The sequence below is a fragment of the Schistocerca cancellata genome, chromosome 5, assembly GCF_023864275.1.
Source record: "Schistocerca cancellata isolate TAMUIC-IGC-003103 chromosome 5, iqSchCanc2.1, whole genome shotgun sequence".
Lineage (NCBI taxonomy): Eukaryota > Metazoa > Arthropoda > Insecta > Orthoptera > Acrididae > Schistocerca > Schistocerca cancellata.
Window position 1 is genome coordinate 706,896,785 of NC_064630.1, and position 21,662 is coordinate 706,918,446.

Genomic DNA, 21,662 nt, shown 5'->3' on the forward strand with positions numbered 1-21,662 from the left:
GCGCCTAGAACCGCTCTGTCACAGCGGTCGGCGCTTGTTCTGAGTACACTGAGATGAAGTGATAGTGTCGGGACATTGCACCTACACGAGTCAAATTGAGGTCACGCCGTAATCTAATACCCGGGCACTATGGGACTTAACTTCTGAGGTCATCAGTCCATTAGAACTTAGAACTACTTAAACCTAACTAACCCAAGGACATAACACACAACCATGCCCGAGGCAGGATTCGAACCTGCGACCATAGCGGTGACGCGGTTCCAGACTGTAGCGCCTAGAACCGCTCGGCCACCCCGGCCGGCTCACAGTAGCGCTTACAACCTAGGTCCTCAATTATCTGCTGGATGCATTCCAATCCCTGTCTTCCTCTGCAGCTTTTGCCCTCTACAATTCCCTCTAGTACCATAGAAATTGAAACATCCCCTTAGAACAATTATACATGACTGTCCTTAAACTGACACACAATATTTTTAGTGCAACGCAATCTGACTTTCAATAATCCCTACAAAAGAATGGCCCTGACTAACATTAACCTATACCTTTCACAAATCACTTACCTCACAAAAATCTTCGTTACTCGAACTACTGCAATACAGCGCGCGCCACTACTGCCAGCTAAATAAAAGATTCAAACTACTGAAGGCACTAACTACTGATAGGCATAGTTAGCAAATGAGAGATTTTAATAGAGAACAAACAATGTATTTACCTTAATAGTGTTGAAAAATCATAATATACATAGCAGTTCATGACATCCAGTCTTACAAATTTCAAAACTCCGCCATTTCTCTCCCCACATCCACCACTGCTGGCGGCTCACCTCCAACTGCGCAACGCCACGCGCTGTTAACAGCCAACAGCCCAACACTACAATAGCGAATATTACAACAATGCAAACCAGCCACAGACTGCACACAGCACAGCCAGTGATTTTCATACAGAGCGCTACGTGGCGTTACCAATATAAAAACCTAGACAGCCTACTTACATAGCCCCCATAATAAATTTTACAAATTGTTTTGGGCAGTGGCCAATACAGATTTGAAAAAATTTTTCATAATTACAATAACAAAGAAATGAAATGCACACACTTATCGATACAATGTTGGTCAAAAGCTAAAATTTTATTACAGTCCATGAAGGCAGTCCTGATCGTTCATCACAGTAAAATAGCAGCGATTTTCTCATAGTCTGAGCAGTAAAAGAAAATGCACAGGGAAGTAGTGGATTTCCATGCAGTCTTGAAGAAGTAGTGTTGTCCTTCCAACGGAAAGACAGTGCTGCCTCTTGACATGCAGACAGGTAATGGGCCACAACAGGGCAAACCCACAGCAGAGTCAGTCGACGTTTTGAAAAATTTTGATAGGTAGGTCATCATGGGGGGTACCCGTGGTCTTGGGGTAGCGTCTTTGATTCATAATCAAAACGTCTTCGGTCCCGGGTTCGATCCCCGCCACTGCCTAAATTTTGATAAATAATCAGCATTGGCGGCCGAAGACTTCCGGCGTAAGAAGTCAGCCTCATTCTGCCAACGGCCTTTGTCAAAGAGGGCGGAGGAGCGGATAGAGATTCAGAGCACTCTCTTGTCCTAGGGGTGGGAAATTGCCACTAAAGGAGGAAGAATCAGCAATGATCAACGACATGAGGATGCAGAAGGCAATGGAAACCACTGCATTAAAGACACGTAACGTGTATCCACAGGACATGTGGCCTGTAATTGAAGAAGTGTCATGATGATCTCTCCATTGGCAAAAGATTCCGAAATAGTCCCCCATTCGGATCTCCGGGAGTGGACTGCCAAGGGGGAGGTTACCATGAGAAAAACAATGAATAATCAACGAAAGGATAACGTTCTACGAGTCGGGGCGTGGAATGTCAGAAGCTTGAACGTGGTAGGGAAACTAGAAAATCTGAAAAGGGAAATGCAAAGGCTCAATCTAGATATACTAGGGGTCAGTGAAGTGAAGTGGAAGGAAGACAAGGATTTCTGGTCAGATGAGTATCGGGTAATATCAACAGCAGCAGAAAATGGTATAACAGGTGTAGGATTCGTTATGAATAGGAAGGTAGGGCAGAGGATGTGTTACTGTGAACAGTTCAGTGACTGGGTTGTTCTAATCAGAATCGACAGCAGACCAACACCGACAACGATAGTTCAGGTATACATGCCGACGTCGCAAGCTGAAGATGAACAGATAGGGAAAGTGTATGAGGATATTGAAAGGGTAATGCAGTATGTAAAGGGGGCCGAAAATCTGATAGTCATGGGCGACTGGAATGCAGTTGTAGGGGAAGAAGTAGAAGAAAAGGTTACAGGAGAATATGGGCTTGGGACAAGGAATGAAAGAGGAGAAAGACTAATTGAGTTCTGTAACAAGTTTCAGCTAGTAATAGCGAATACCCTGTTCAAGAATCACAAGAGGAGGAGGTATACTTGGAAAAGGCCGGGAGATACGGGAAGATTCCAATTAGATTACATCATGGTCAGACAGAGATTCCGAAATCAGATACTGGATTGTAAGGCGTACCCAGGAGCAGATATAGATCAGATCACAATATAGTAGTGATGAAGAGTAGGCTGAAGTTCAAGACATTAGTCAGGAAGAATCAATACGCGAAGAAGTGCACACAGCACAGCCAGTGATTTTCATACAGAGCGCTACGTGGCGTTACCAATATAAAATCCTAGACAGCCTACTTACAAAATGTCTCAACATATGTCCTACCATCTTGTCCCCTTTCCTTGTCAGTGTTTTCCACATATTCCCTTCCTCTTCGAGTCTCTGCAGAACATCCTGTTTCCTTACCTTATCAGTCCACGTAGTTTTCAACATTCGTATGTAGCACCGCATCTCAAACGCTTCGATTCTCTTCTCTTCAGGGTTTCTCACAGTCCATGTTTCACTATCATAGAATGCTGTACACCAAACGCATATTCTCAGAAATTTCTTCCTCAAATTAAGTCCTACATTTGATACTAGTAGACTTCTCTTGGCCAACAACGCCCTTTTTGCCAATGCTAGTCTGCGTTTGATGCCCTCCTTGCTCGGTCCGTCATTGCTTCAAATGATCCAAATGGCTCTAAGCACTATGGGACTTAACATCTGAGGTCATCAGTCCCCTAGACTTAGAAACAAACCTAACTAACCCAAGGATATCACACACATCCATGCCCGAGGCAGGATTCGAACCTGTGACTGTAGCAGGTGCGTGGTTCCGGGCTGAAGTGCCTAGAACCGCTCGGCCACATCGGCCGGCCCGTCATTGGTTGTTTTGTTGCCTAGGTTGTAGAATTCCTTAACTTCATCAACTTCGTGGCCATCAATCCTGATGTTAAGTGTCTCGTTGTTCTCATTTTGCTCCTTTACATTACTTTCTTCTTTTTTTTTTATTTACTTTCAGTCCATATTCTGTACCCAGACTATTCATTTCAATCAAGAAATCATGTAATTCTTCTTCACTTTCACTCAAGGCAGCAATATCATCAACGAATCGTATCGTTGATATCCTTTCACTCTGAATTTTAAATCCACTCTTGAACACTTTTTTTTATTTCTATCGTTGCCTCTTAAATGTACAGACTGAAGAAAGGGTGTAAGACAGAAATGTAGTGCTTTGCCCCTACAACCTGAGAAGCACTTCGTTCTTGGCCATCCACTCTTATTATTCCCTCTTGGCTCTTGTACATATTATCTCTCCTTATATCTTACCCCTATTTTTATCAGAATTTCGAACATTCTGCACCATTTTAGATTGTCGAGAGCTTTTTGCAGGTCGACAGATCCTATGAATGTGTCTTGATTTTTCTTTAGTTTTGCCTTAATTATCACTGCCATTGTGCAATACGGGAACCAAAATGGTCAACCTCGCCCAAATTATCTAGGTCAGTAAGATGATTAAAAATAGCGGGGAATCAAGTTCTCCTCCCCCCCCCCTCTCCCACACCGTTTTACAATATTCCAGTTGTGTGAGCCTCTTCTTACAGGGTCTTCACTACTTCACAGTAGAAGATTCATCAGAGAGATCAACTGTGCTGAACAGCCAAGTGATTTGGTTTGAAAAAAAAAAAAAAAAAGAAAATTATTCGCTATTGCGATTATGGTCAGACTGCGGCTGTACAATGTACTGGTGATGTGGTGTCACCGCCAGACACCACACTTACTAGGTGGTAGCCTTTAAATCGGCCGCGGTCCGTTAGTATACGTCGGACCCGCGTGTCGCCACTATCAGTGATTGCAGACCGAGCGCCGCCACACGGCAGGTATAGAGAGACTTCCTAGCACTCGCCTCAGTTGTACAACCGACTTTGCTAGCGATGGTTCACTGACAAAATACGCTCTCATTTGCCGAGATGATAGTTAGCATAGCCTTCAGCTACGTCATTTGCTACGACCTAGCAAGGCGACATGTTCAGTTAGTATTGATATTGTGAATAATGTACAGTCAAGAGCGACGTTCACCATTTATGGATTAAAGTTAAGTATTCCACCAGCTACGTCCGTTTTTCTAAATTCTAATTTCCTTTTCCTGTTCCAGACCTCACGCCAGCCCGCGTGAGCTAAAACGCGTGCCTTTCGGCTTCCTCTAATAACCCGGTGTTGGCTGTCCTGCCAACTCACAACAGGTGACAATAAGAATTTGTGTCGGACCGGGACTCAAAACCGGATTTTCTACTTTACGCGAGAAGGCGTCTTAACTGCCTCGGACAACTGAATATTCCTACGTGACTGACTCAAACTTCAATATGTCACCGTGTGTGTACGCCCTGGACTCGCACGATTGTTGTGATTCCCGCACAATGTAAGACTTGTGATAATTGTTGCCTCCTTGTTTTTGCTTGAAATACTATATAGCGGCGTACATGTTTTTACGATCTACTCTGCGATGTCGTTCAGAATCACAGCAGTTGTGCGAGTACAGGACGGTGTGAATATACGATGCTTGGGTCGGTTTTTGCAGAAGAGCACGGCACTGGCCTAGCGGCCGCCGCGTGCGGAGCTCGTCGTGAGTGGGGCGCGTCGTCGGCCGTGCGTCACTGTGGCTTGTGAGTAAAACATAGACATCCTGCTTGGGAAGCTCAGATTAGGAAGTCTACGTTAAGGGGCTCCGGAAAGGCTCAAAATCATGAAAAGTTCAATTTTTACTTTTTTGCGTTTTCTGAATCTGCAGATATACCTTTTAATAGATATATAATTTATTCAATTTCGAAGACTATAACTATTTTTAAATTTTTTTTGAACTGTGTTCTACATGGGCGTGACCCACTGTGGCGCTGTTAAACTTCTGTCAAATGGTGTTAATATTAACGTCCGTGTTCATCAGGTACATTTTAGTGATGTGAGATAAAGTATGTGTTGTGCTAACCTGTGATGATTCATTATATGTCGCTGGTGTGATTGTCGATTGTTTCATGTTTATTTACTCTGTCGTTATCTCGAAAATATTCGTAATTAATTCTGTTTTGTTGAAGTATAATAATGAGTAAAAGTAAAGTTATTAGAAATCCTCTGAAGGCTTTTAAGAAAAGGAGAAATGTTGGAAAGCCAAAGGTATGTGTTATTACTGTAAATAATAACATTCTAACATGGTACGAGCGATGCTTGCTTTAGACAAGGAACGCCTTCGGGCTGCAGACAGGGCTGTAAAGAGTCTAAAAATACAAGCAAGAGTAAACAGGAGGAGGAACAAGAGGAATCTGGAGGAGGAGTTTGCAGAGGATGAAGATAATCCATCCTATGGACCTGGAAGGCACTAAAAAGTTAATCCAATCTTTGTCGCTCGATTCCCAAAACTTTTATTTTCTCATACTAATTACATGTTTTCTAAGGATCTTCCAAACATATTTGTTTCAGACTTTCAGTAAATGTTACACAGTACCTTCTGCATAATTTAACACAGCCTTTTTCCAAAAAACTATATATTTTTGAATATATAAATAAAAAATTGCAAAAAAATGTTGTGAATTTTCATTACAATTGAAAAAAAATCATGTTTAATAACTGAACTAAAATTTTGTAAAATCCCTGTGTTAAGTTGTAGCCCATATGCCAGTAAATAATCTCTAAAAAGTTCAACTTCCTACCTCAAATACTTTGTGAGGAAAGATGTAATTTATAAGCGTTATTTTAACATTGCAAGTATAGCGCGTTCCGGAGCCCCTTAAAGTATTTGTCCCCTTTCCGATATGACAGGCCGAAACGACGACTGGTTGTTCGGAGAGATAAGTTTACAAGATGATGAAGTGCACTGTTTGGCATATGATTTCCTTGGTAATGCAGCGAAAATTAAGGTGGGTGACAATGAAACATGTACGCGGATTATGACAAAAACAGGCCGTTTCGCTAACTTTCTTCATTCCAATGGTGAATATAGTACAGATGCCATCAGATTTGCTGTTTTAGGGTTGCGATCTGTGCGCGTATTCAACCACCTATTTCGAACTGAAGCTTGATCTCATCAAACAAGCGTTAACGCCTTATGGAACGGTTTTGCAGGTTACTGGTGAGAAACGGACGTGCAACAAACATTTCAGTGTAGAAAATGGCGTGCGAAATGTTAGAATTGGTCTTCATAAGCATATCGCGTCGTATATTACGGTTCGAGGTTACAAAGTCATAGTTGTGAAACGTCCCCTTTGAACAATTATACATGACTGTGCTTAAACTGACACACAATATTTTTAGCGCAACGCAATCTGACTTTCAAAAATCCCTACAAAAGAATTAACCTATACGTTTCACAAATCACTTACCTCACAAAAATCTTCGTTACTCGAACTACTGCAATACAGCGAGCGCCACTACTGCCAGCTAAATAAAAGATTCAAACTACTGAAGGCACTAACTACTGATAGGCATAGTTAGCAAAAGAAAGATTTTGATAGAGAACAAACAATGTATTTACCTTAATAGTGTTCAAAAGTCATAATATATATAGCAGTTCATGACATCCAGTCTTACAAATTTCAAAACTCCACCATTTCTCTCCCCACATCCACAACTGCTGGCGGCTCACCTCCAACTGCGCAACGCTACGCGCTGTTAACATCCAGCTGCCTAACACTACAATAGCCAACAACAATGCAAACCAGCCACAGACTGCACACAGCACAGCCAGTGATTTTCATACAGAGCTCTACGTGGCGTTACCAATATAAAAACCTAAACAGCCTACCTACAGTTATTTATGATGGCCAACCAAGGACCTGCGTAGTATGTGGATCCACGGATCATCTTAAGGCAGCCTCTCCCCGTGTCATATCTTTACAGAGGGAAAACCAAACACTCACCTCTGTGGGTCATGTGCACCATGAACAAAATTTGTCGCATGTGGAGGCCTTGTCAGACACATTATAGGAAACCGGGAATGGGCAGGGCCCTGACATATCATGCCAGGAGAAAATGAAGGAAATGGCGATTCAACTTCACGTGGCGTGTTGACAAATGAAGAGAGTTCAAAGGTTACTCTGCCCAAATATTCGAATGAGGTCTCTCCAGGAAGGACTATTCCTCGGATCTCAGACGGTGGCAAGACGCCTTAGACGGTAGCAAGACACCTCGAAAAGAAATTACTATGCCTTTTAAACATGCCAAGCTACCAGTAGGTTGCAATCTCGATGATGGTCCAGTGTCATCAGTAGGTAGTGACATGCTAGTTGACGAGGACACAAAACCAAACAACCCAGCTTTCAACGACCGGTCTGATCACGCAGTATCAAGTAAGGACAATTCAAAAAAGTTTCTAAACAAACGAAACGGTCCCCTAGAATACAACGTCAGGAAGTGAACAGGAATTAGAAAGAAAAAGGACATGCACCAGAGAAATCCTTAAGAAATCTTATAGAGGGGAAACGTTGGTGGCTGATACAATTAGGGTACTGGCTCCTAGTCGGAATGAGGACGCACAGATGAAGTTGGACAATCACATGAAAGCAGCCGGGTCCCTCCCGGTTTCGAGCGCGCTTTGGTCGGAAGGTACTGAGCAGTAGTAGACAGTTATATGCAGACTTACAAGCTGCCTACAGTTAATGTCTCCCGGACAAGTTCGGCGTTAAAGATATAAAGTTTGAAAGATTATCTTTATGTCGCTGAATAGATGTCATGTTACAAAGTAGCGGACTTACAGGTTACGAAGCCATCATCAACATCGGAAATCAAGGAGGAACGACGGTTTTACTCAAAGAGGTTATCCCGCGTTGAGCTCAAGCTAATTTAGAGACTGGTAGGGGTATAACTGTCCAAATTCGTGACATTTTAATTAACCTATATGCGTCTGTGGCACAGAAGTAACTTTTACCGGAATGGAATACTTGATCTGTTAGAGAACGTTAGGGCCGCCGCTGTATTTGTAGGTAATTTTAACTGTGTGTTGCACCGTGAAGACCAGTCGTACAATTTTAACACTTGTCAAGAACTACAAACATTGCTGACTGAATTAGAACTGCAAGATACCTGGACATACTTGAATCCCTATCATAACGGCTGTAGTTACGTCAGGAGCATTTCAGCAAGCAGGTTAGATAGAATCTATGTTACCAAAGAATTCACGCGCAACAGTGATGATTGTGAGATATGGCCTATAAACGTCTCCGATCATTGTGCATACCATATTTCATTTTGGTATATCCGACAAAAGGCTTTTCGTGGCCGTGGGGTATGGCAACTTAACGTCACACTATTGCAGGATGCTGAACTTTAGCAACAAATTAGACAGGCTTGGCACAAATGCTTACGCTCCGAAACGACGTATCTGGTGCCGATCATTTGGTGGACAGAATATGCAAAACCCTTACTGCGTAAATGCATTCTGCAGCATGCAAAAGCCCAAGTACATATATTGGCGCAAACAAAAGGCGAATGTTACTTCTCCTGTTTGTGAGACCCTCAAGAACAACCAGGTGGCCTTACGGCTAACATACTCAAACTGAAACGCTATAAGTAGAAAATAACTGTTCTAGTCTGGCAGCGTCTGGACGGTTTGCGTACGAGAGCTCGAGGCAAGGATTATTTTATGCAGGAACGTACGCCGTTATACCACGTAACAAGAGAGGCACGTAGAGGGAAACAGAGAATAATAACCACGCTCGCGGGCGATTAAGGGTGGAGAATACACAACTCATACCGCCATAAAACAATATGTGGCGAAGTATTACAGAATCTCTACGCTGGAACGGAAATAAGTAAAATGAACGATAAGAACTTTTAGCAAACGTTACGACGGGAATACTTGGGGAGGATAATGCCAGTGTAATCGAACATGTAGCTCAGGACGAAATAAAACCATAATTAACGACGCTCCGAGGAACAAGTCAATTGGTCCCGATGGACTCCGACTCGAATTTCATGTCCGCATGTGAAACATAGTAGGGAATGAGGTCACAGATGAGTTATTAACTAACCAAGCGTTCCCTCCTATATTTACGGAGGGGATTATTGTAATCATTACCAATAAACCGAGCAGCAAGAGTATTCACAATTTAAGATCACTCACCCTACTCAACGCTGACTTCAAAATTCTTACTCGTGTTGCGAACAGAAGGATGAAGCCACTCCTGCAAAATGTCATAGGTCCTTACAAATAAAAGGAAATAAAGGGAGGATCAATGCTAGACACCTTATGAGGATATAGGGACGTCATGAACTCCAATTGGATAAGTGACAATAGTCTTTCCTTATTGTTGTTGGATTCTAATGAAGCTTTTGATAGGACCAATCATGGCTTCTCATTCAGTATCATGCAGAAAATGGGTTCCAACGATCACTTTATAATCTTCATACGTGAATGTATGATTGGCGTTTTTCCAAGGTTTAAAATCAATGGACAACTGACTGAAACATTTCTAGTTCAACAATCAATACATCAAGGATGCCTCCTACCCATGACATCACATGTGATCGCGGTGGAATCTTTGCTTTCGACACTGCACCAGGAACTGAGAAGATTACTGGAATTCAATACAATGACAGTTTGTCACAGCTATGCTGACGTCATTAACGTTATTGTAAGTTCGAATAGTGAGGTCGATGAAGTGCGGCGTTGGGTACACCAGCAATCACGATCCTCTGGCGCAAAACTGAATCTTCAAAACTCCAAAATAATGCATCTCGCTTCTTACAATACAGCAATAGGGGCGCACTGGTTACATGTAACTGAAGAGAGAATCCAACTCGGATTGTGGTTAAGGGCGAATCACAAGCTCAAAGCTACTGGGAACGGAAACTTAATGTCATCACAGTCCTGATAAAGGACCATAACATGCGATGCTTAGACCGATTGCAGAAATTTCAGTTTATAAATACACACATACTTAACAAAATATATCATGTCGCAGCAGCTGTACCGATACCGCACGTCACCGCCCAAAAAAATACTAGTTGCAGGGTGTTGATGTGTGTGGAAACAAAAATCTTCAAAGTATTCTTCCATACGGCGACTTTGCTGAGGCAGAAGGGGATACTTGGAATTACAGACGTTACATCTAAATGTGAGGCAGTGTTTCTAGCTCGTGCTTTTTATCTAATACGTGCCACTAAGACAGGCATTACGAAACTTCTATTCCTCTCGTTAGATGCTGGGGACAGGAACGCTCCCTTTAATGTAGCACATATAGACGTCAGTCTAGATTACGTCCGAAAGTACTATGTTGATTGGAGCTATATAAGACTTCCACCAGCACAAAGAAACACTAGAACCGTCAATGATTATATTACCACAAATCGTCTTCAAAACCCAGTTCAGGTAAAATATCCTTCTAAAAACTGGATAAACATTTGGAAAAATATCGACGATAAAATTATAGCAACTATAGTCAGCGCCGTATGGTATGATGTCGTAAACGAAACCACACTCACAGCGGAACGATTATGGAAAACCGAACTGAGACCTTCTCCATATTGCGACAAATACCAGTTAGTAGAAACTGTAGTACAAACGTTCTTGTGCGAAAATAAAATCAGAGTTTGGAACTGGACTAGGAAGAAATTAGTACTTATCAACAGAACCGCAGAAAGTCATATATCAATAACTGAAGCTTTACAATGCGACTGGAAATGTTACCCGTCCGCAAAGAATAACAATTATTCGTGGCTTCTGAGACAGTTTGTGTTTTCCATGTTAGCAAACAAAACTTCGAACTTAGAGGACTACATGTTTCATATTTCAGAAGAACATTTTAAATGGTTCAAGTGGCTCTGAGCAATATGGGACTTAACTTGTGACGTCATCAGTGTGGTGTCACCGCCAGACACCACACTTGCTAGGTGGTAGCTTAAATCGGCCGCGGTCCATTAGTACATGTCGGACCCGCGTGTCGCCGCCATCAGTACTTGCAGACCTAGCGCCACCACATGGCAGGTCTAGAAAGACGGACTAGCACTCGCCCCAGTTGTACGGACGACATTGCTAGCGACTAGACGTACGAGGCCTTCCTCTCATTTGCCGAGAGACAGTTAGAATAGCCTTCAGCTAAGCCCATGACTACGACCTAGCAAGGCGCCATTAGCCTTACCTACTTTGAGAGTTATAGTATAAATGTCTCAAGAAGAACGCTGTATTCATCAGAGAATAAAAGTTAAGTATAAAGCAACTACGTACTTTTCTTGCTACCATTCAATAGTTATCCTGTTTCAGACTTCACGCCCGTCTGCATTAGTTAGCGTGCCTTTCGGCTACCTCCGAGTGGTGTGGCTGTCTTGCTACGCCACAACAATCAGTACTCTAGAACTTAGAACTACTTAAACCTAACTAACCTGAGGACATCACACACATCCATGCCCGAGGCAGGATTCGAGCCTGCGACCGTAGCGGTCGCACGGTTCAAGACTGTAGTGCCTAGAACCGCACGGCCACCCCGGCCGGCAGAACATTGTAAGCTGAAGAAGGGATAGTTACAAAACTTTTTATCTGTTGCTTTATGTGGGTTTCTTGATTAGAGGCTGAATACTTATTCTTTCTGTTGTGGGTTGGCAGGAGAGCCAACGCCGTGTTATTAGAGGAAGCCGAAAGGCACGCGTTTTAGCTCACGCAGGCTGGCGTAAGGTCTGGAACAGGACAAGGAAATTAGACTTTAGAAAAAGCGGACGTATCTGGTGGAATACTTAACTTTAATCCATAAATGGTGAACGTCGCTCTTGACTGTACATTATTCACAATATCAATAGTAACTGAACATGGCGCCTTGCTAGGTCGTAGCAAATGACGTAGCTGAAGGCTATGCTAACTATCGTCTCGGCAAATGAGAGCGTATTTTGTCAGTGAACCATCGCTAGCAAAGTCGGTTGTACCACTGGGGCGAGTGCTAGGAAGTCTCTCTAGACCTGCCGTGTGGCGGCGCTCGGTCTGCAATCACTGATAGTGGCGACACGCGGGTCCGACGTATACTAACGGACCGCGGCCGATTTAAAGGCTACCACCTAGCAAGTGTGGTGTCTGGCGGTGACACCACACTTTCTTTTCTATTATTCTTGGAATCTTTCTTATGTTGGTTCTAATATGAGAACCGTTCTAAGTTGGCAAAATCCCTCCGGTGCCGAACGTTGTTTGATTTGTTGAAAAATATATGACTCCCTTACAGACATATCAAGCATCCAGTGCATAATAACTTAAGTTGTGGAAATGTTTTCGAATGAATGTTTGTTATGGGTCTTTCCGCCACCTTTTTGCCTGATATGAGTTACGTCCAGCGAGGAACTCACGCCATTTGAAGTTGCAATCTGTTATTTATTTTACCTTAATTACTACTTCAGTTTTGTACTGCAATTTAAGGCATATATGTGATAAACATGGGAATAACGGAGCATCTCTGTGTCACGTATGGGGGAAGCATTGTGGCCAGGCCTCTCTACCTTCGACCCCTGCTCTCTTGCCTCCGCCTGCCTGGTGCTGAAAGGCTTCTGAAAGACAAGAAGATAGATTACAAAGAATGTTAATGGGTGACAGGCGGCCATGCCTCAGAATTCTTGATCCCTGTCCTCATTGCCACCACTTCCTGCCACTCACTCGCATAAAAAAATGGTGCAATGGTTATGTAAAAAAAGATGGAGTGGTGGTTAACGCACAATTTAAAAAAAATCGGCGTCGTGGATGTGTGGCCAAAAACAAAAAATGGTCAGAGCATCTGAAATAAAGTGGTGTAATGGTTAACCCAAACAAAAGAAAAAAAAACTGATGGCTGCGGTATTTGAGGCGACTGCTTACGTAAATAGAAAAATCCGGATTCCGAACCTCGTCCGGCACAAATTTTCACTGGCACCAATACATTGTGCAGCATGAGTCTGATCAGACTCGCAATTTTGATTACATTTATTGCACTTCATACAGCTGTTGACTGCAGCGGTGTCTGTTCCTTCAAGGATGCATGCGCGTCTCAAGAACATTGCAGAAAGCACAGTAAAAGCTCAGGACGTACATTATAGTACAATGACAAGGATGTGTTTTTTTTGTATGATAGCACCGATATATATGACAACAGCTTACGTCTGGTTTGTTAACAATATGTACATATATGTTTCTTTGCAAACGAAGTCTGGTTGATTAGGAATATGTACATACAACCTTTTTATTTGCTAACTAAATCTGGTTTGGCAGCAATAAAATTAAAATTTCCCCTTAGACAGGCCGATCTGGCCACGTCATCCTCTGGTAGTGCCATCATTAGAGCGGAATGTAGGGGCGAGGGGCATATGGTTAGCACACCGCTCTCTCGGATGCACAATAACCGCCAACAAAGCCTTCATTTCACCATTATTAATGTGATTGGCATTCCTCTACCTAGACAGTTTCTCCTTGGTACTATTAGTACAGTTAACGAGAATGTGCATAATTTGTTCATAAAATAAAAACTGTTCCCAACACTATAAACTGCACTTTTTACAGCACTTTTCACGTGAGGTGAAATGAAATGTCGTGTGACGAGGGCCTCCCGTCGGGTAGACCGCTCGCCTGGTGCAAGTCTTTCGATTTGACGCCACTTAGGCGACTTGCGCGTCGATGGGGATGAAATGATGATATGATTAGGACAACACAACACCCAGTCCCTGAGCGGAGAAAATCTCCGACCCAGCCGGGAATCGAACCCGGGCCCTTTGGATTGACAGTCTGTCGCGCTGACCACTCAGCTACCGGGGGCGGACGCACGGGAGGTGCTATGTTATGGTAACGTTCCTTGGCGAAGCATACGACTTCCACACAGTTACATGTTTATCGACAAAAATTTATTATCTGCAGCATAATCAGTGTCTCCTCGTTTGTCACCCGCTGCTTCTTACGCATTGTTGGAATTATTTTTACCTTCTGACCACACCAGGCGACTGCTATTACGCTACTTAAAGGTGCTGAGAAGATGAATTCTTGGAAGCAATGGTTAGACAATGTGTTAATGAGAAAATATTCTCCTTGGTCTCACAGACCACCCAGGTCTACTTATTGTTTAATAACGAATGAATCGGCACTCCTAGAGGCACAACGTATAACATCGCCTGCCTGGAATACACCTCCAGGAATGTCCGTCATATCATTTCTGGGTTAGACCGGTTGGTAAATATAAGGTCAAGATCCTCGAGCAATCACCGTTGATTATCTGTGAATTCGCATATAACCTGCGGGCGGGTATATGCCCCCTTTCGATCCACATTGTGAGCGTCCAGGGCCTTGGTCTTCATTACAGTACCTACACAAATACAAATTAAGGAAGATGCATCATCAGCAGTCCTTCTCATTGCTTATGATCGATGCTGGCATTCTGTCAGTATGCTGTATATTAGTTTTATGTATTGAAATGTGGTGTCTGAGCGACAGACACCTACCTAATAGCCGGTATGTTCACCTTTGGCGCGAATAACACCGGCGACACGTCGTGGCATGGAAGACAGAGGGATGGAGTTCGTACCGCATCTACATATACAAGTCACCTAATTAACGTCAATTCTGTTACAGCGTAAAGTCAAGCGCGGACACGTAGTCGGGAACGACAGAGCGGAGAGGGCTGTGACAAGATGTCAGCCAATCGCACGCTGACCGACCGCTCTCCAGGACAACACGACAGCAGCGGCCTCTCTGTGAACAGGACATACGCGCAGTGCCCGACTGGTCACGGCCCAGTTCTACGGAATCCTGAAGACTAGCAACTAGGACAGAAACGTCAAAGCTCATTACTTTGGTTGTACATTCTATGTAGCTTAAACTTGGAATTGTTATACTGAAAAGATTTCTTATTTTGTCTGTCGCCCTTTGCTTGCGACACATCTGTTTAACACAAAGTTAAGTATTATATCATTTCCTTTTGTAATAAAACTCATAAATACGATTTGTTTGAATATTGTCTAACGACCCGAGGAAGCCGGTTTCCTAAACATCCCACATTTGACAACTAAGCAGAATTCAACACCTAGCGACGAGTAAATACCTCCCCGCGCCTGGCTGCCTCAAATTTTCCATTTTTCGTGTGTTTGTGTGTTTCGCTGGTGCCTTAATTCTACTTTGTCTTTTATTTGTATGGGTGTGTTGTTTTAAGTCTTTTACAGTATTCTTCTATTCATTGTTTTCAGGTGGGCGTTACAGAAATTTTCTTTGCTTCTGTGCTTATTTTCCCTTCTTTCCTTGTCTGCTTGTTGCATTTGGCTCTTGACCAACCAACCTATCCCAGCCCCTGCTCAGGCGACCCAGCTGCAAGCGATGGATGCAACGCAGCTAACACAGATGTTTCCGTTTCAGACACAGCAAATTGCCTCGCCGCTTAACACAGTACGGCAGCTCGTGGCAAACCAATTTACCAACACAGTGCCACAAGCAACGACGGTAGCTCCAAGTGCTAAGCCGCCTTTCCGCCAGTTTAACGTAAAAGACGACGAATGGATCGAGTGGTTGCAGCAGTTTGAAGCTCATGTAATTGTCACAATGTACTAGGTACTGTGACACTCCATTACTTTCTGTCAACGATAGAAAGTACAGTGTTTCCCTTCATTCATAAATTGTTCCCTAACGGAAGTCTGAGTGAACTTTCCTATGATCAGGTAGAAGATTCCCTAACTAACTAAGTGAATGTGGTAGCAGCTAGGTGTCAGTTCTTTAATTCCAAGAGAAACAGACTTATCGCTAGCGGGTAACGGATTTGCAGGGTATGATTGGAAATGCAAATGCAAATGTGCTTTTGGTGCTTTACTACCAAATGTAATGTTGCATGATGTGATCATGTACAATGTAACTGACGTCACACTTAGAGAACAGATTTTGAAAGAGTGTAATCTCCCCACGGAAAATTACCCTCTACCACGCACCAATTAATCATTGTCAATCAAACCATCCACATTTGTTTACTTTGGAAAAGTATCTGATCTGATTTTCTAGTAATATATGCGCCGACAGCTCGTCGACGCCAAAGTATTTTCTAGTACATTTATTCTTTGGAATAACAGAGATACATGTATGTATTCTCCATGGTTGTTAGACTGGTAACGAGGACAGCTTCGGAAGTATCTGTCGAAAGATTGACGGGTTTCTAAAAGAGACATATTTGCTTTTCTTCTCGCTAAAGCGGGCTATTAACATTTGTGCCACTAGCGGGTTATTTGAAGAGAGAGAAAGACTGTAAACGGAAATTAATTAAGTCTTGGAATCAACAGAAATCTGGACATGTAATGGAGATGGATTGAATATACAATTTCCTTCATAAATAAGGTTTGTGACCCTTTTATTCTGGAGTGAATGAACGAATGAGTTCTTTGTCTGAATCATTGATGATCGCGTTGGCCCTGTAGTTAGTGGGGAAGTTTCAGCTGTGGCGAAGAGAGCCTGCAATCACCGTGCCTTTGTTAAATCGTCCAAAAAGGCTTCGTACACATCTGGAATTCGAAATCTTTCGTAAAAGGAACGAATTGTTCAAACGATTGATTTTCCCAACTGAATGCAGCGCTTAACAATAGTAATAAATGTAAAGATCTCTTACAGCAAGCCAGCCGCTGAATACTAAGACGAAGGGCTCCACCAGAGATTCTATTGGGCTGATTTCACGTAATGAAATATTATATTTAAAACTGTACATAGATAAAGGAGAGAGAGAGAGAGAGAGAGAGAGAGCGAATGAAATTAGAGAAAATACTTATAATCCTCCATTAGTCTAACTTTTCGCCTGTCTTATCACGGATCAGCCTAAAGACAAAACGGGAGGCCCTTACTTTACTGTATAGATTTATGTGTGAAAGTGAAGGGATCTTAAAGGCAACAGATACACGTCTATACAGACAAAACATTACACAAAGTTAGCGGCAAGCTGCATGCATTCATCATTCAGCATCTATTCTTCTTACATTAATACATTATAAGAGTCCGACCCATCATTTCAACACGTAGTGCAATTTCTCTATCTGTATGATTCAGGTGCCGTGCCGGCCGATAAATTTAAGCAGCCATCAATTTGTTGGGTCTTGCTATCCCTTGCTTACGGCCAGACCAGTACGCAGCGAGAGTGCGCGCGCCGCGCTGCGTGAACAGCTCTCTAAGGATGCGAACGGAATTAACTCATGCCCTCAGTGCTATTCACAGCACAAATGCCAAGACTGCCACTCCATACTAGCACAGTGTTAGGCTTGTGGCAAGAGAGGTCACGTACAATCCGTCTGTTGTAGCGGATCAGACACAGAAATTTCGCCCACTCACCAAAATCTATTCACAAGGCCCATGTAATCAATACAGAGTGTTCAAAACATGCTGCAAGCATTAGCAAAACTAGCCAGCAAACAGTATCTTCAGTGTTACAACAGTCCAACAAACTTTTTTTTTCATTTACATATTAGTGGAAAACGTGTGAAATTTCAGTTGGACATGGTTGCCTCTGTTACATTGCTAAATTGTAATACATATGAACATTTAGTCTCCTCACACCTGTGTAAAACTAGCACGCAGCTGACGGCTTATAATGGACGAGACATTCCCATTCTCGGGATATGTACTTTGCCTGTCATGTATCACTCATATACAAGAACTATTACTTTCAGTGTGATACAATCACGTGATCGTGAAAACATATTTGGCCTTGATTCGTTTGATTTGTTTGGTTTTAAAATTCAGGACAACGTGTTGTCAGTGATTGCATTCAGTGCCAAGGACAGTGTAGGTCGCTTCAAAAAATGGTTCAAATGGCTCTAAGCACTATGAGACTTAACACCAGAGGTTATCAGTCCCCTGGAACTTAGAACTACTTAAACCTAAGTAACCTAAGGACATTACACACATCCATGCCCGAGGCAGGATTCGAACCTCCGACCGTAGCAGCCACGTGGTTCCGGACTGAAGCGCCTAGAACCGCTCAGCCACAGCGGGCGGCGTACGTCGCTTGCTGAAAGAATTCCCTGAACTCTTTTCTGAAGTTTTACGCAAGACTAACAACTTTGTTGCACATCTTTCTATGAAAGCAGTGCTCACCCAAAATTTTGCCGGTCCAGAACTGTTCCCATTGCATTACAGGACAAAGTGGCTGCTGAACTTAAAGAATTGAAAGACAGCGAGGCTATTGCGCCCATACAAGCTAGTCAATAGACAACTCCACTTGTTTTGCTCCCCAAACCTTCAGGTCGCATTCGCCTCTTTGTTGACTTTAAGTCTACAGACAACCCACAAGCTGTGATTGATACTTATCCATTGCTACGCCCAGAGGATCTCATGGCCAGATCAAGTGTTGGTCGCTACTTTTCAAAAACTGATTTGCCCGACGCATATCTTCAAATAGTGCTAGATGAAGAATCTCAAAAAATGTTGTCAATACTCATTTGGGCTAGCTTAAATATTTGCGTTTGCATTTTGGCAGTGCTTCCGCACCTGCCATATTCCAATGGTATCTGGAACAGCTGACTGCTGAAGTACCAAACTGTTCAAATTATTTGTACGACATTGTCGTAGCAGGTCGTACACCTGAAGAACACATTGCAAATTTGCACGCTTTGTTTCGTGTGTTTTCTGATGCAGGGCTTATGTGTAGACTGGACAAGTTCGATCAGCCTGGAACCGCGCGACCGTTACGGTCGCAGGTTCGAATCCTGCCTCGGGCATGGCTATGTGTGTTGTCCTTAGGTTAGTTAGGTTTAAGTAGTTCTAAGTTCTAGGGGACTGATGACCTCAGATGTTAATTCCGATAGTGCTCATTGCCATTTGAACCATTTTTGGACAAGTGTGAATTTTTTAAACCTGCGTTGCAGTATCTTGGTCATGAAGTAAACAGTCAGGGTGTATATCCTCTTCAGTCACATTTGTCAGACGTGTGTAACCTGCCAGTTGCTCATAATGTCACAGAATTGCAGTCAGTATTATGAAAAATGAACTATTATATATATTTCATACCGAATGCTGCACAAATCGCAGCTCCCCTGCATCTCTTGCTTCGCAAGAACGTCCCCTTTGTTTGGACAGATGAGTGCCAAGAAGCTTTTCAAAAACTTAAAGATGCAATGCTCAGTGATCGATGCTTGGATAACTCTGATCCTGACAAACCGGTTGTGTTACAAGTTGACGCTTCCTCTTATGGATCGCAGCCGTGCTTTCGCACCCATTTTGTGCCTAAAATGTAGACAGGTCTATTGCTTTCACATCAAAAGTGTTGTCCAAAGCGCAGTGTAATTATTCACAAATAGAGGAAGAGGCATTGGCTATTGCGTATGGTGTCACCAAATTCCACCACTATTTTTATGGTATAAAAGTCTACTTAGTAACGGATCACAAGTCATTGCAGTCCTTGTTTCATCCGACGAAGTCGGTTCCTGCACGTACTGCCCAGAAATAGCAAAGATGGGCTTTGTTGTTGTCTCAGTACCAGTAAGATATTGTTTATCGTCCGGCAGATAAACATGGTAATGCGGACGCACTTTCACGTCTTCCGATTGACCCTGATACAGACTTCGACTCTTCTGCTGCATATTGATGTCACATCGATGCTCAGTATGCTGAATTGCTTCAATCCTTTCCTCTCAACTATAGGAAAAATGCACAGGCCACGGAAACTGATTCCGATTTGCACATTTTGCTAAAATACATTCGCGCATCTCGGCCTCGTTCACTACATAGCTTACAGAACTCGGTAGTGCGCCGAAACTTTTCATTTCGGCCTAGCCTCACTGTACAGCAAGGTGTGTTTCTTGTTCAAAATGACGGTGGACAGTCACGTATGTAGATTCCTAAAGCTTTGCGAAAAGAAGTGTTGCAGTTACTTCACCAAGGGTTTTCGTACGGACCAGTCAGCGCGTCGATACTGTATGGACACATAAATAGAACAGATGATGTCACAATGTGACGGATGTATGGAAAATAAAAATTCTCTGCTGGACCTGAGTCGCAATCACCATGGCAACGTTTGCACCTTGACTGTACGGGACCTTCCTGGAACACTCGTTGGCTGATTGTGGTACATTCTTATAGCAATTTCCTTTTGCTGCGTCAATGAACTCGACAACATTACGTAGCACATTTCAGGCGTTGCCTTCTATTTCTTTGGGTCAAAGGTTTGCTGAAGGCAAAGTGTCAGACAACGGCCCTCAGTTCACGTCACATTAATTTGAAACATTCTGTGAACGGAATGGAATACAGCATATAACTAGTGCACCGTTCCGTCTACAGTCTACAGTCCAACGACGAAGCGGAACGTTTTGTCAGCAGCAGGTGACCAAATTTCGCACCGCACACATTAGGGATGAAGCATTGCAACTGTTTCTCGCCTCCTATCGTTCGCATCCAAGAGATGGAGCGTCGTCGGCGGAACTGCTTCACGGCCGCCCGCCGCCATCGGACACTGCTCCACCTGCTCCACCCTCCTCAGTATCCGACGCCGACGCCGAAGGACGGCCGCAAGTATCGCTTCGTGCCACGTGATATTGTGTTTCTTAGGTTTTTTAGCGGCAGCGGACAACGGGTGCGTGGCGAGATCCTTCGTCGATTTGGCGCATGCATGTATCTCATTTCAGGCGCAGACGGATTGCAGCACCTACATCACAATCAAATTCGACAATGTCATGTGCACGGTGATCTTTCTGCGTCTCTTCCCGCTGTCCCACTGTCCCAGCAGCCGCCAAATGGTGTCATGACGACACTGCGGAACGACCCCATGGAGGTGGAGCCTTCGCCTCCTCTGCCTCTTATCGTTCTATCAGTGGAACTCGACCCTCCCACGCCACGGCAGCCGACGCTTTCTACATCTTGTTATAGGCCTCAGGAGGTGGTCGCGTACCCTTCAGGTCGTTTTCCGGGGGACTTTGCCGCCAGAGTCAAGGTCGTATGGTGGGGTATGACTGGAAGCCTGGCATCCCCTGCAACCACTCCACCGCTGCATCCACGCTTCTGCCTCACCTCCCGTTGTCACGCCCCTCTAAGACGACGATAGCTCGCTTTGGAGCGGGAGGAATATTACTGCGTAAAGTCAAGCGCCGGCTCGCCAGTCGGGGAGGGCTGTGACAAGACGTCTGCTTGAAATGTTAAAAATTTCTCTGGTATTCAGCCGGGTAGCGTCGTCCAAAAGGCGCCATATTTCGGCAAGCCGACTTTTTGCCATCTTCAGCCGTTCCTGGTTTCTTCTGATTGATCTCCTTTTTAAGCAAAGGATGGGGCCCCTCCACGCCCACACCAACGTGGTGACCAAACCAAAAGTTCTACTGTCACCTCCGTAAACATGTTACTTTTTGAATCAAGCG